This window comes from Haliotis asinina, chromosome 4, assembly GCF_037392515.1.
Source record: "Haliotis asinina isolate JCU_RB_2024 chromosome 4, JCU_Hal_asi_v2, whole genome shotgun sequence".
Taxonomy (NCBI): Eukaryota; Metazoa; Mollusca; class Gastropoda; order Lepetellida; family Haliotidae; genus Haliotis; species Haliotis asinina.
This window is the reverse complement of record NC_090283.1, coordinates 69,165,796-69,181,472: the sequence shown is the minus strand read 5'-3', so window position 1 is coordinate 69,181,472 and position 15,677 is coordinate 69,165,796.

The window sequence follows — 15,677 nt, the reverse complement described above, 5'->3', positions numbered from 1 at the left end:
ACGGCTGGGGGCACCAGAAATGGGCTTCACACATTGTACCTGTGAAGAGCATAACCACTTTAACCACTAGGCTACCCCACCGCCCCGTATAAAGAAAGATTTATATCAAGTGTTTATTTCTTATCAATTGTCAGATTTGTGTGCAATCTAAAAATACTCAATATCAACAAGGAAAAAAATGGACAAAATTTTACCAATGTTTTATAATGATATTTGTGACTGAAAACTGGAAACAACAGACGATTATAACCGACCATGTTCATTAATCCTAAACCCGTCAAGGGTCACACTGATAACGAATATCGGACATGATCCTTGACCAGTATCTCTAAAACTAACAGAACGAAAGTGAAATGCAGTAACTTTACCACTGGTTGTATTCCCGTTAGTCAAATCTTCGGTCCAACTATAACCAACTTTAATCACTTTTATTTCTACAATTTATGCAGCTGATATGCGAAAGTGTGAATACCTGTTAAACCAGGTTCGGCTAACTACCGTGAGATGGAAACAGAAATGAGCAGTCCAAAGCGACTTATTTGGAACAGACCATGTCTTTATGCAAATTAGTGTGCAATGACAAATTAATGTGCACCTTTCAAATGTCCATTTGGAAATTGTACTTAGTTTCATTGTATACGATAGCTGACGTAGGAAATAACATCTATGCTGAAAGTATTACGGATGTAGCTACCATGGCGTCTCACTATCACTATGAAATTAAAGTAAACATGTAGGAGGGGTCGTCTCAATAGTAAAACCAGGACAGTTGAAGCCGGCGGTAGCAGGGCTCGGGCTGTCGGATAGAGATAGGATACGATAATCCCATAGGGAGATTAAAGTAGGGAAGTACTCGGTATGTCCAAACATATATAACAATATCCTGTCCTGTCGATCTTCGGGTAGTCATGTACGTATATATTTTGAGACATTTAATGTAGGTATTAGGTATAATACTCTTTTACATATCTTAACATAAACTCCATGAAGGAAAGAGACGTAAGATGTTAATCAGTAGATGAGACACATTCAACACACATGAAAAATCACATCTTTGACCCATTGTGCCAGTTGACAGCGCATGCACTTCTTCGTCCTCACGCCTGGCTGAGCGAACTAATTGTCATCTATTGTCTGATCTCTTGTTTTCAGTAACTCAGTTGAGTGTGAGTGTATACAGTTTATTTGGATTTTGAAAGGAAAATTAGAATACACAACTGATCTTATTAACCCACTCAGCGAGCCTGAACACCCGATCCCGTTAGCCGCAAGCCGCATGGGTAGTTGAACACCAGTTCTAACCCGAATCGTCATGAAGAGGATTTCGTGCAGACTAATGACTAGTCTCAGAATATATATAATTTTGATAGTTAGAAACTAACCCATATATAAAATGAAAGGAGCTCCAGGGACCAGGGAGTCAGAACCAGGGGAAATCGAGATTTGTCAGTCATGTAACATGTTTGAGAGTTTTTAAGGCTGTGGCACTACGAAAGCGTCACGCATGTATTACTGAAGATCAGTTCTAATCCGAATCCTCAAGGGTCAGACTGGATATGAAATATATGCTATACACCTCCAGCCTACCCCGCCGCTTCAAACAATCAACTAACTAACACCAAAAACTTCTGCTAAGCTCTCCACGCTTTTATACATTCAGTTTATTATTAGGACCATTATGTTGAATAACGAAAAAGTTAGAACACGTCACAATTTAATTCTGGACTCACAAAAGTCTAGAAACTCTCAGCACTGTGGCCACTCTCTCACAAGGGATTTCGCAAAATTAAACATACAGCTGTTATGTATATGTGCTAAGGATGAAAAAATGGAAAATTTTTTTTTCGAAAACTCAAAATTTAAACTCGCTCGCCCATGGGCGAACAGTGGCCAATGGGTAGGCCCATGGGCGAAAGTGTTTAATTTCATTCAGAATAAATGTTTTGGAGGTTGTAAATGAATGAAAAAATGTTGATAAGTATCATGACACAAATTTCAGCTTGTTGTGACTTGACTCTGCTAACTGACAGCGATTTTAAAAAATCTCGCCCATGGGTGAAAAACATATTGGCCCATGGACGAGAATAATTAATTTCATTGAAACTACATGTTTTTTCAGGCTTTGCAGCCTTTCAATGAATTAACGTGTATTTATTATTGTCTTGACACGAAATTAAGCTTATTTTGACTTAATTCGGCTAATTAAGAGTGATTTTTCAAAAAGTCTCCAAATGGCGAAAACCATTTGGCCCATGGGTGAGAATATTTACTTTTACTCAAAATTCACCTTTTCCCATGTTTTGGAGGTTGTGAAAGGATGAAAGTATGTTCATAAGTATCATGTCACAAAATTCAACTCATTTTGAATTAATTCCGTTAATTTAGAGCTATTTAACAAAATCTCACCCATGGGCGAAAAACATTTTGGCCCTTGGGCGAGAATATTTCCTTTTACCCCCAAACCCATCTTTTCCAATATTTGGAGGATGTAAATGAATGAAAGTACATTTATGAGTATCATGACAGAAATTTCAACTCATTTTGACTTAATTCCTCTAAATGAGAACAATTTTGAAAACTCTCGCCCATGGGAGAAAGACATTTTGGCCCATGGGCGAGAGTATTTGCCTTCACTCAAAATACATCTTTTCCTGTGGTTTGGAGGTTGTAAATGAATGAGGATATATTTATGAGTATCATGGCACAAAATCCAACTCATTAGGACTTAATTCTGCTAATTGAGACCGATTTTCAAAAACATCTCGCCCATGGGCGAAAAACATTGGGCCCATGAGCGAGAATATTTCCTTTTCACTCCAAATACATCTTTTCTAATGTTTTGGAGGATGTAAATGAATGAAAGTGCCATTATGAGTATCATGACACAAAATTCAACTGATTTTGACTTACTTTTGCGAATTCAGGAAGATTTTTTAAAAATATGCCAGAATAATTACTTTTCCTCAAAATACATCTTTTCCTGTGTTTTGGAGGTTGTAAATGAATGACGATATATTTGTAAGTATCATGGCACAAAATTCAACTCATTTTGACTCAATTCTGCTAATTTTGTAACAAGTACCAGAATCTGGACTTCCACTTAAATTTTCATAGCTTTTTTTTATTGTCTTGGGGGTTGTAAATTTATGAATGAAAGTGTGTTTATAAGTATCACGACAAAAAAAAATGAAATCATTCCGGTCTTAATTCGACTAATCTCGCTCGTGGACGAAAATATTTTCGTTTGCTTGTTTTCTTTATTTTGCAAACATATGGTTTAAAAATAGATGAAATTCGAATGAAAATTCAGTTTAATTTCGTGAGTTTAGTTTTATGTCGCACTCAGCAATATCCCAACAATATGGCGGCGGTTTGTAGATAATCGAGTTTGGATCAGACAATCCAGTGATCAACAGCATGAGCATCGACCTGCACAATTGGGAACTGATGACATGTGTCAGCAACCGTCAGCGAGTCTGACCACCTGATCCCGTTAGTCACCTCTTACGACAAGCATAGTCGCCTTTTATGGCAATCATGGGTTGTTGAAGCCCTCTTCTACTCCAGATCTTCACGGGTCCCGAACACAGAGCTTTACTTCCAGCAACATATAACAGTACACTTAGAATGCTAAGCCTTGAGATTCTTTTGAATTTAGGTATTCTATAAATATAACAAAATTCAACCTATATCTATGAAGTTGAAGTTATTTGTGAAAGCCCTATTCAAGAGTGACACATTAATAAACGGTGTTGTGAGATCTTTAAACTGTATTGAAATATGTCTTGTCAATTCCACTGACATTCATCAAATGTACCCACCTCGTAGTTTTAAGTGTACCTACCCAGTTTAGCATGTTTCGTTTTAATAGTGTGGTCTCTATTTTTAGTAATTCCCGTTTGCCCGTCCCGGCTTTTCTTCGTCCGAGGTTTTATGGGGTATTCTCCTATTTGTCAGACCAGAAATAATCTACAACAGGGGTAGGTCACTCCCTTGTTTTCTTTACCATTTGTACTAATTAGTATGCGCCTCCTCATGCTCCAATGCACACAGTGACCTGATTCGTCTCCATCGCAACTTAGGCTGCGTTTAACAGTACTTCAGCCAGTTTACTGTATCAGTTGAAATCTTACAATGAATGAATGAATGAATGAATGAATGAATGAATGAAGAGCAAGAAGTATATGTGAATGAATGAAAGAAATGATAAAAGAAAGAAGTGCATATGTGAATGAATGAGAAAGAAATGATAAAAGAAAGAAGTACATATGTGAATGAATGAAAGAATAAATGATACACCACGGCCATTCCTTCCAAAACATGCTAAAGAACGTTCGTTAGATCACATGTGTTAACATCAGCTTGTTATTGTCTAACTGGTCAGACGTAACAATTGTCAGACAGGTTAAAACAACAAACTATCTGGTTGACTGCACAGCTGCCTGTTGACGTAGTCTACCCACATCACCTACTTTTCCTGCGTAACCTTCATCTACATCACCATCCTTAATATATTGAGCAGAGAGCACAGAAGGCCCTATAGCTGTAACCACTGAACCGTGGCGTCTCTCTGCTCCCAAGTTCCCAAGTGGGGGTGTCCTTTTCTACCTATTCCATTAATCTTTAAAACATCTAACAAGCTCAACGCATGCATAAGAGTATTTTTTATGTATTATTCAGTTGATAAATTATTATTTCATGATACATATATGTACAATATTTTGCTTCGATTCTGTAACTACCCACATTATGACATTGAGACCATTCTGATTTATCGAGTAAAATACGATTGTATAGTTTTGAGTTTGAATCTTGGCATATTTTACCGGTTTGCCACTTTTGCACTCTACCTGTTTAAAGGGGGCGTGCATATTTTGATGGTTTTTAGTATTCCATCTATTCATTTGGATTTATTAATTTATTTGTTTTTGTTTTGTTTTGTTTTTTACTGCTAGCGGGCCTGTTAGTCTGCTTTGATAACTGTAAATTTATTCTGACGTTTGACGAGCGGAACATGAAGTGTTGTTATCATGTATGTTATGTAAATATATTATTGGTATGGAGCGGCATTGATATGTATGTTTATGCTTGCCAATCCAGTCCCGATTACTTGAGGAGATTGGTTTAAACTATAGATTAACGTATCCATACTATTAATGTGTAATCATTATATCGGGCTATGAGGAATACGTAATGTAATCAAGATTGACTTTGCATTTACTTTTCTATTTTTTAAATAAATTTTCACTATTTTTGCTTCACTCGAAAAGATTTACTTTGGATTTCGTGATTGTGGTCTCTAAGTATTTTAGAAATTATGTTGTTGAGACAACTGGAACTGTTGATCTGCAGTCTTTCAAAATTCCTTTTCACGAGATATATTCTCCCTTTTTACCAGTTCTCAAAATGAACATATAGCTGTTTACACAAAGGTATCTTCCCGTAAAATAAGTAGGACGAAATGTGAAGCATAGCAGCGCATTTGCCATAACTGAAGTTGTTAAATGATCCTGAAAACTGTCATTTTCAACATTCACCTTGCAGGCAATTTTATCAAGAAACTAAATAACTCATTACTATAATGGAAGGAGTGAACTGAAAGCCCATTTTATTAACTGAAGTCACTGATTGAACTCGCCAACATCGATTCACTTACATTCCTGTACACGTGTCTTATTTCGTTTCCTGAGGACACACATTTTACTTTTTTTATAGAAAATCCGTATAATCCGTAATCTAATCCCATAAAACAACACCGTTGTCACTACACCAAACGATTTTGACCACGACCCAAAACAAAGGTTTAACTTACAGGACTACCTGTAAGATATCCCTTTCTTGATAACGAGTTTAACAGCTACGCCGAAATGCTGCTTACCTTATAAGAAGTTGTACATCCAAAGAACTTCCGTGTTTTTTTCCAAATGATCATGACCTGAACAGATATTACTTTGTCAGAGACTTCATGAGTGATTTTCAAGTTCTAATCCACACACTGATTTCCACTTTTTCATCATTTTTACTTTTATCTCAGTTTGCTGAGTATCTCAGCATAACTCGCAAAGACAATGGAAACTGAGCGGAACGATGACACTTCTGTTTCTTCCGCGTTCACTTACGTAATTTCCGCAAAGCGCCTACGACAATTTGCGCCGAAAAAGTCATGTCTCGTCTGCTGGTCTTGTTTATTGGAGTAAAACAGCTGCCGCTTTCAAGTGTATTTCACTTGTCATATACAAAATTCATCCATGGATCACATTAGGTCATTAGGGGACACCAGCTTTGAAATGAACAGGTGTTCGTGAGTGTATATGGATGAAAAAGACTGATTGCGCAAGACGCGCAGCCAAATATCTCACATTCAAAGGAAATCTCGAATTGATTGTTTTATAAGGCGTCGAGCTGACCAGTTGGTTTTGGTGTTGTGTATAAACCCCCTTTGCAAGAACTTTGTCAAGCATACCTGCTTTGTCCTTTTGCAAGACCTGCACATAGTAGTCTTTGAAAGACATTGACATTTATGTGCAGGTGCTCTGGAAAACCTTGTCCGGCACGATATTCCTTCCAATTTAGTTATTGTGTGCATGCTGCATTTCAATTTTGGAAATGTGCTTAAAACATATTTTGATTCTCAAAGAATGTGGTTCGTTTAGCAAGCAAAATATTGCTTTGATTAACACTTCACCAGTACCATACAATATTACAGAATACACAAAACCGGATACACAAAACGACAAATTATAGCATTGTGATTAGGGGTATATGGAGTTATAGGAGTCCCTTTTTATCCACCGAGACAAGTCCTACACGCCCTGGTGGGGTGTGGATTCGGGGAGGGGGTAACGGAGGAGATGACCAAGACACACGTACTCCATACGCTATCATGGTCTTCCTTACTGCTTGAAGATCGACCTTTTCTCACTGTGGTCTATGATGACTTCGGTGAACGAAAAAGAACGTATTCACTGTGAAAACCAGAAAATAGTTGAATCCGTCCACGATTTTATCATAAAACACAAAGCTTGATTTCTAACAGGAAACTAATTAACTTGTTAAAAACTTTCTCACAAATGTTCAGTGTTTCTACAAAGAGCTAGTCAGACACAACAAACCATAACTCTATTTTTCATGTTTACCTATATGATTGTTGTATTTGATGTAATGATATGTATGCATATGTTATTATATGATAGTTCATATGGATGACGACACATGCTTCATTTATATTTTGTATTATATGCTGTATGGGTGAGGTACAGTAAAGCTTGTTCACCAGTCCCAATCTATACTCGATAAATCAGAATGGTCTCAATGTCATAATGTGGGTAGTTACAGAATCGAAGCAAAATATTGTACATATATGTATCATGAAATAATAATTTATCAACTGAATAATACATAAAAAATACTCTTATGCATGCGTTGAGCTTGTTAGATGTTTTAAAGATTAATGGAATAGGTAGAGAAGGACACCCCCACTTGGGAACTTGGGAGCAGAGAGACGCCACGGTTCAGTGGTTACAGCTATAGGGCCTTCTGTGCTCTCTGCTCAATATATTAAGGGTGGTGATGTAGATGAAGGTTACGCAGGAAAAGTAGGTGATGTGGGTAGACTACGTCAACAGGCAGCTGTGCAGTCAACCAGATAGTTTGTTGTTTTAACCTGTCTGACAATTGTTACGTCTGACCAGTTAGACAATAACAAGCTGATGTTAACACATGTGATCTAACGTTAGTTTTGCGTTTTTTAGCATGTTTTGGAAGGAATGGCCGTGGTGTATCATTTATTCTTTCATTCATTCACATATGTACTTCTTTCTTTTATCATTTCGTTCTCATTCATTCATTCACATATACTTCTTGCTCTTCATTCATTCATTCATTCATTGTAAGATTTCGACTGATACAGTAACCTGGCTGAAGTACTGTTAAACGCAGCCTAAGTTGCGATGGAGACGAATCAGGTCACTGTGTGCATTGGAGCATGAGGAGGCGCATACTAATTAGTACAAATGGTAAAGAAAACAAGGGAGTGACCTACCCCTGTTGTAGATTATTTCTGGTCTGACAAATAGGAGAATACCCCATAAAACCTCGGACGAAGAAAAGCCGGGACGGGCAAACGGGAATTACTAAAAATAGAGACCACACTATTAAAACGAAACATGCTAAACTGGGTAGGTACACTTAAAACTACTAGGTGGGTACATTTGATGAATGTCAGTGGAATTGACAAGACATATTTCAATACAGTTTAAAGATCTCACAACACCGTTTATTAATGTGTCCCAGCATAGTCTTTGCAGTTTGGTCACTCTTGATTAGGGCTTTCACAAATAGCTTCAACTTCATAGATATAGGTTGAATTTTGTTATATTTATAGAATACCTAAATTCAAAAGAATCTCAAGGCTTAGCATTCTAAGTGTACTGTATATGTTGCTGGAAGTAAAGGGCTTCAACAACCCATGCTTGCTATTAAAGGTGACTATGCGTGTCGTAAGAGGCGACTAACGGGATCAGGTGGTCAGGCTCGATTACTTGGTTGACACATGTCATCAGTTCCCAATTGTGCAGGTCGATGCTCATGCTGTTGATCACTGGATTCTCTGATCCAAACTCGATTATCTACAAACCGCCGCCATATTGTTGGGATTTTACTGAGTGCGACATAAAACTAAACTCACGAAATTAAACTGAATTTTCATTCGAATTTCATCTATTTTTAAACCATATGTTTGCAAAATAAAGAAAACAAGCAAACGAAAATATTTTCGTCCACGAGCGAGATTAGTCGAATTAAGACCGGAATGATTTCATTTTTTGTCGTGATACTTATAAACACTCTTCATTCATAAATTTACAACCCCCAAGACAATAAAAAAAAGCTATGAAAATTTAAGTGGAAGTCCAGATTCTGGTACTTGTTACAAATTAGCAGAATTAAGTCAAAATGAGTTGAATTTTGTGCCATGATACATATAAATATATCGTCATTCATTTACAACCTCCAAAACACAGGAAAAGATGTATTTTGAGGAAAAGTGATTATTCTGGCATATTTTAAAAAATCTTCCTGAATTCGCAAAAGTAAGTCAAAATCAGTTGAATTTTGTGCCATGATACTCATAATGGCACTTTCATTCATTTACATCCTCCAAAACATTAGAAAAGATGTATTTGGAGTGAAAAGGAAATATTCTCGCTCATGGGCCCAATGTTTTTCGCCCATGAGCGAGATGTTTTTGAAAATCGGTCTCAATTAGCAGAATTAAGTCCTAATGAGATGGATTTTGTGCCATGATACTCATAAATATATCCTCATTCATTTACAACCCCCAAACCACAGGAAAAGATGTATTTTGAGTGAAGGCAAATACTCTCGCCCATGGGCCAAAATGTCTTTCTCCCATGGGCGAGAGTTTTCAAAATTGCTTTCATTTAGAGGAATTAAGTCAAAATGAGTTGAAATTTCTGTCATGATACTCATAAATGTACTTTCATTCATTTACATCCTCCAAATATTGGAAAAGATGGGTTTGGGGGTAAAAGGAAATATTCTCGCCCAAGGGCCAAAATGTTTTTCGCCCATGGGTGAGATTTTGTTAAATAGCTCTAAATTAACGGAATTAATTCAAAATGAGTTGAATTTTGTGACATGATACTTATGAACATACTTTCATCCATTCACAACCTCCAAAACATGGGAAAAGGTGAATTTTGAGTAAAAGTAAATATTCTCACCCATGGGCCAAATGGTTTTCGCCATTTGGAGACTTTTTGAAAAATCACTCTTGATTAGCCGAATTAAGTCAAAATAAGCTTAATTTCGTGTCAAGACAATAATAAATACACGTTAATTCATTGAAAAGCTGCAAAGTCTGAAAAAACATGTAGTTTCAATGAAATTAATTATTCTCGTCCATGGGCCAATATGTTTTTTACCCATGGGCGAGATTTTTTAAAATCGCTGTCAGTTAGCAGAGTCAAGTCACAACAAGCTGAAATTTGTGTCATGATACTTATCAACATTTTTTCATTCATTTACAACCTCCAAAACATTTATTCTGGATGAAATTAAACACTTTCGCCCATGGGCCTACCCATAGGCCACTGTTCGCCCATGGGCGAGCGAGTTTAAATTTTGAGTTTTCGAAAAAATTTTTTTTCATTTTTTCATCCTTAGCACACATGCATAACAGCTGCCTGTTTAATTTTGCGAAATCCCTTGTGAGAGAGTGGCCACAGTGCTGAGAGTTTCTGGACTTTTGTGAGTCCAGAATTAAATTGTGACGTGTTTTAGTATTTTATCACTTAATACACATGTGCGAAATTAGCAATTAACAGAATCAAAACGTATCCCCGGATGGGGGCGTTAATAATGGTTTCACATGATGTAGCCATCTGGTAATTCGGTGTGTTGAGTCAGTCCTCCCACTGTGCTGGACATCCCCACTGCCACTGCCTCCGTCGGTTGAGATTACTTACATAAACAAATGTCAAATTGTGTCTGGGTGTTGTATATTTCAAGCAGGTGTTCGTCAGAATTGTCACTTGATGTCATGGTTGCGAGTTCAACCAATGAGGACAGACTTCCGCTGCACGAGTCTTACAAGCGCGTAATCTAGGCTGCATGTATGGAAGCAGACGGGAGTAAATTTATCTAAATTCACCTGTGTATGTCAAACTAACTGGAGCAACTCACTAAGAGTCCATTCAAAATCGACATTGCAGTCAACTTAGACCCGGTGTCACTATCGTGAACGCTGTTGTTTCGCCTTAGGAAGAATTGACGAAGAAATGTGTTTCAACGCGCATTTCCTGCCCTGCAGTATTTTGCTGTTCTTGGGAGGACGTTGAACAAAAGGACAAAGTAAGTGCAGAAATATATACTTAAACGATCCACAGGGAACTGTTATTTTGTATAATATATGCTCATTACATATAATATATATCCAACATATAATGAAAGTGCGTGATTAGGTTGATGGTTTAACTGCGGCTCGATGGTGATAATTTACTGATACCGATAGCTATCTTTATGATATAGTCGTTGCAAAACATTTTATTTGCACATCACATTTGGGACAAAATGTTACTTGTATTTTACCGATTAGGAGTGAGTATGGTTTTAAGCCATATGTTTGCAATTTCAAGACAAGGGACAAACGACACACTCTGTGTACATGTAGGCAATCGAACCGAGTTTTCGTTTGTCGCGAACGCTTTAAATATTGTAATATTTATGTAATTTGTTAAACTGAAAATTATAAAAACCCACAAACAATAAAGACAGAAGGTATAAACCAAGCCAAGGAGGCGTATGTAGAATAACTTACACCGTTGCTTTATCATTCAGCAGAGGCATTGTCCGACTGATGAATTTTCTGTCATGGCCTGAGTCTGTAAGCTGTGTCCAGAGAATAAGTTGAAAAATGAACATAACCCAAGTTTTCAAACGCACTTTGCATCAACTTCATCCTTGTCTTGTTTGTTTATTTTCTGCTTAGCCTCCGAAGCATGTTTAGCACCCGAAGTCGAATACTGTTTGGAATAGACGTCAGTTGAACCAAGAAAGTGTCGGTCACTTGATATGACTCATGATGCCATGTCACTTTAGCCAAAACAAAACTGCTGCCCTAGGTAAATTAAGACCTCGGTACACAGTAAATCTCGCCGTTTGCGACACATTACGAAATTTTTATTTTATGAATTTATATTTTGAATTAACACATGAGCTAAAATGAAAATATTGGATAATGAATGGTGTCTGCAAAATCACGCTTCATGTAATCTGGTCATGAGACACGTAGCTATTACATAAAGTATATTTCACACTCAGTTGCGACAATTGCATCACTGAAGTCCTCCTCATACATTGTAGAATGAAATGACAAAAATTAATGGTCCTCGTCACCAACACGAAATGTGTAGAAATCATGCAAGTTTAGATTTTATGTTTCACACTTTGTGGCACCTTCAAATTTTAACATGTCTGTTTATAGCATTCAGTATTATTTCTGAATATTATTAGAATGCACATGGAAGAAGTATCATGGAAAGGATTAGGGAATTAAGAATATATTCATTACAATGATTTGGTTGATTCAAGCTGTCGGAATTTCCGTCCTGCGAGACACTTTGAGTCACTCAAAATCACAGTCATACAACCACAACGGCCTACTCAACAACAACAACAACAACAACAGTGTTTTTCGGCAAGCAGTGGCTGACGAAACCATACAGGGTAAGTGGCAAATGGCATAGTCTAGATGTGTCGTGAAATGTACAAACTGTTCAATATATAAGGTTTTAATTTGGGGCACATGTACACACGCACGCACGCGCGCACACACACCACCATCCGCTCACCCACATGTACAAAATCAATGATCACCCCTCAGTTCATGTATGCACAACTGATTCTGTCCCCTGCCTCCACGAAGCAGAATGGGAGACTCCCCATCCCACCTAAAACAAATCCGTTACATTATCTATTAAGGCACGTGGACATATGGAGACACTCTTGTCGTGAAGGCAAGGGAATTTTATTTGCAGATATTCTGCAGCAGTGCTTATCAAGTAACATTTCAAGCATATCCAGGATACACACATGCTGTTATAAACCCCTTAAATTTGTAATTTCAAAATTACTGCATACTGACCAGTACTTCAGGGATACAGGAAACACTACTCTTACAATCAACAAGTCAGCACAACAAAGAATGTAATGTATGTAAATGAATTTGTTTCAGTTGTGTAAATGATGGACGAAAAAAGATTACACATAGATGGATTTAGCTGCATACCAGAAAAGTCTTTGATCATCTGCTGCTGTTTAATCAATAACTGAGGAAAACGAATTTATTTCATCCTGACTGAAAAGACTTGGTTGGAAATCTGAAAAAAATAAGTTATTATGACAATGTTTGAGGGGAGAAAACCTACGATATGAATTGATCCAGCCATTGTTGCCATTCGTGTTATCATGTGAGATTTATGTATGTAAATCTATCAATAGAAATGTTACCCAATATATATGCTGTTTGCATCCTGTGGAAATTGTATTCAATTTGTTAATTCATAAAATTTCCGTCTGACGCTATTGTGAATGTGTCTATTGTTATTAGACTTTTAACACACCATTCCAAAATAAATTTGAATTAACTGTACTCCGGTGTTCGTTATTTATTCGGGTTTCTTGTTTGCTGTAGTGTGAATCATGATATGTTTATCTGATAATACGTTCTCTTTGAAATGGTTTTCATTTATAGTGATACATAATATATACACCAGATCTACAATAAATCAATTTTGACAGCTGTTTCAAAAATCTCTCATGCAGGTATCATAAGTTCATTCAGGTTTAATAATTATTCACCTCCAGTCCAGTCAAGAAAGAACTTGAAAAAATCATCCAGGTTTGTGTCCCACGCATGTTGATTGAAATAAATATTATTTTAATGATGATGTGGCGATTCATTTTTCCCCTTTTGTAACATGCATGCAGTCACATGAGCTATGCGCACATCGCTGTCACCGGTCGGTACAACTGAAAATAAATGCATGACTAAATACCCTTATCTATAAAGCAGATTCGATAGCACAAACCATTTTTAAACAGAAAGAATCCAAACAAATAATTTAATCGCATAATACAATTTTTTTTGGTCCAGATATATTCGAGGACAGCTATTTTGATCTACATATATATCAATTATAATCTCGATTATCCAGCTCAAGACATAACAGTACTCCCACGTGGAAGTGTGCTATTTGGAATCCAGGTCACAAAATACGTTGGGTCTTTGGCTTTGTACATTTGTTGTTAAAGTAAACGAGAATGAGTTGCCATGGTAATATTTCCTCTATCGTGACTTTAGAGTAGTTTCCCTTCATAACTGCTGAGCAACATTGTAAACATTAACCCAGATATCTCGGTCGTATGACTCATCGTGATGTGTTGTGAAGAACAGCAATTACTCGCCCTTCAATCCTGGGATATGCTTCAGAGAAGTATTTGTAGCCCTTTCCCATTTCTCATAGATATTCCTGGACTACTGGTCGGTTTCGTAATGTGCCGTTCAAAGGAAATTTGAAACTACAGAGGTGTGATGAAACAGGGTAGGAATTAGGCTGGATGTGGTGTTAGCTGTTCGGTAATACCCGACACCGCTCTACTGAAATTTGTATAATTTAGTCCCTTCCAATACAAAGTTGGAATAATGTTGAGTGTGATGTTGAACATCAAACCAACCAATAATTGAAACGTGCAGCTAGGTCCCCCCGCGATTTATTTTCACTCGACGCAATGGGTAAAAAGAAATATATGTAGATTTTCTTGCAATTTCAGGAAGAGTTTGTTCCCACTAAACGTAACTATACTGTAATTTTAGAAAGAATGAAAAATAAAAAGACGACGTGATGTGTATAGTGGTGCGGTCTTACCTTAATATTCAAAAGTGTCTTCACTCAATATACTGTTATACCAGGTACACGTCCAATAACGGTATAGTGTATTTGTGTAACTATAACTCTTATATCACACATGTATTAGAGTATACATGTCGTTGCAAACAAGGTAAGATATGTTATTGTTTGATGTGTTATATCAACATCCATTTAATGATGATGACATGCAGCTAAAACATGTCACGTATGGCATGTTTTACATGTCAAATACTGAATGGGGTGAAGGCATCAAATTAAATAATTTCTGCCTGTATGTGTACGCAATTTACGCATATGAGCATAATTCAAACACATTTCTCGTGGTACAAAACGTACTTGTTAGGTGCAAGAACAACTACATAAGAGATAAAACGCCTTTAATACGTGCGTACAGCGGAGGAATTTTCTTGTTCTCTATGGAAAAAGTTGTCATGAATGATTCTTCGGATGACAGTGCCATGTACGACTTTGAAAGGCACTAGTTATAGCCACCCCAGTCAAAGTTAGGCCACTACGCCGGGGATTATGGGGACTTATGGTCATCAATTATTAAAAAATACGAAAATCCTTTCAGTATTGATCTTATCCACCTGACTGAAAATTTCTTGATTAGCATTGATCACTACACTATACTGAAACGTGAAAATAACCTCAGTTAACCTAGGTAAACGGGTAGCATGTTAATAAATACACACAGCTGATTCAACTTTCTTATAATTTAACCATGCCAGTTAAACAAAATCAGCAGGCCAATGCACACCAGAAATGTTCCTTCATTTTTGTTCAAATTCCAGTAGTTTGAAGAGAAACAGACACTATTCGAAACACCAGCAGAAAAAACCCCTGAAACATGGGACAGTACTGAAAAAACAAGTTACACGAACCTTAATTTTAAATAGATGATTAACATGTATGTACTTTATGATACGTGGACGTATTTTATTTTATTACGTAGTTCACCAGGGACAAGAGTGAAAATAATTAAAGGACGTGTAAGGTGCCCGTCAGTCAGTAACGGAACATAGTCTAAGGGGAACCGCTCCCAGCATAGTCGGAAAATTAACTGCCCTTGATATTCCTATAAGGTCACGGTAGAATATCTCAGACGTTTGTCGACTCAAGAAACATGTTCCTGATGTAAAAGTAAGGTGTTCCCCGGACTAATGTTTGCAGTTAATGTCTGATTTTTTAAATATTTGGCTTGGGAGGACGCAATAGCTATAGCTT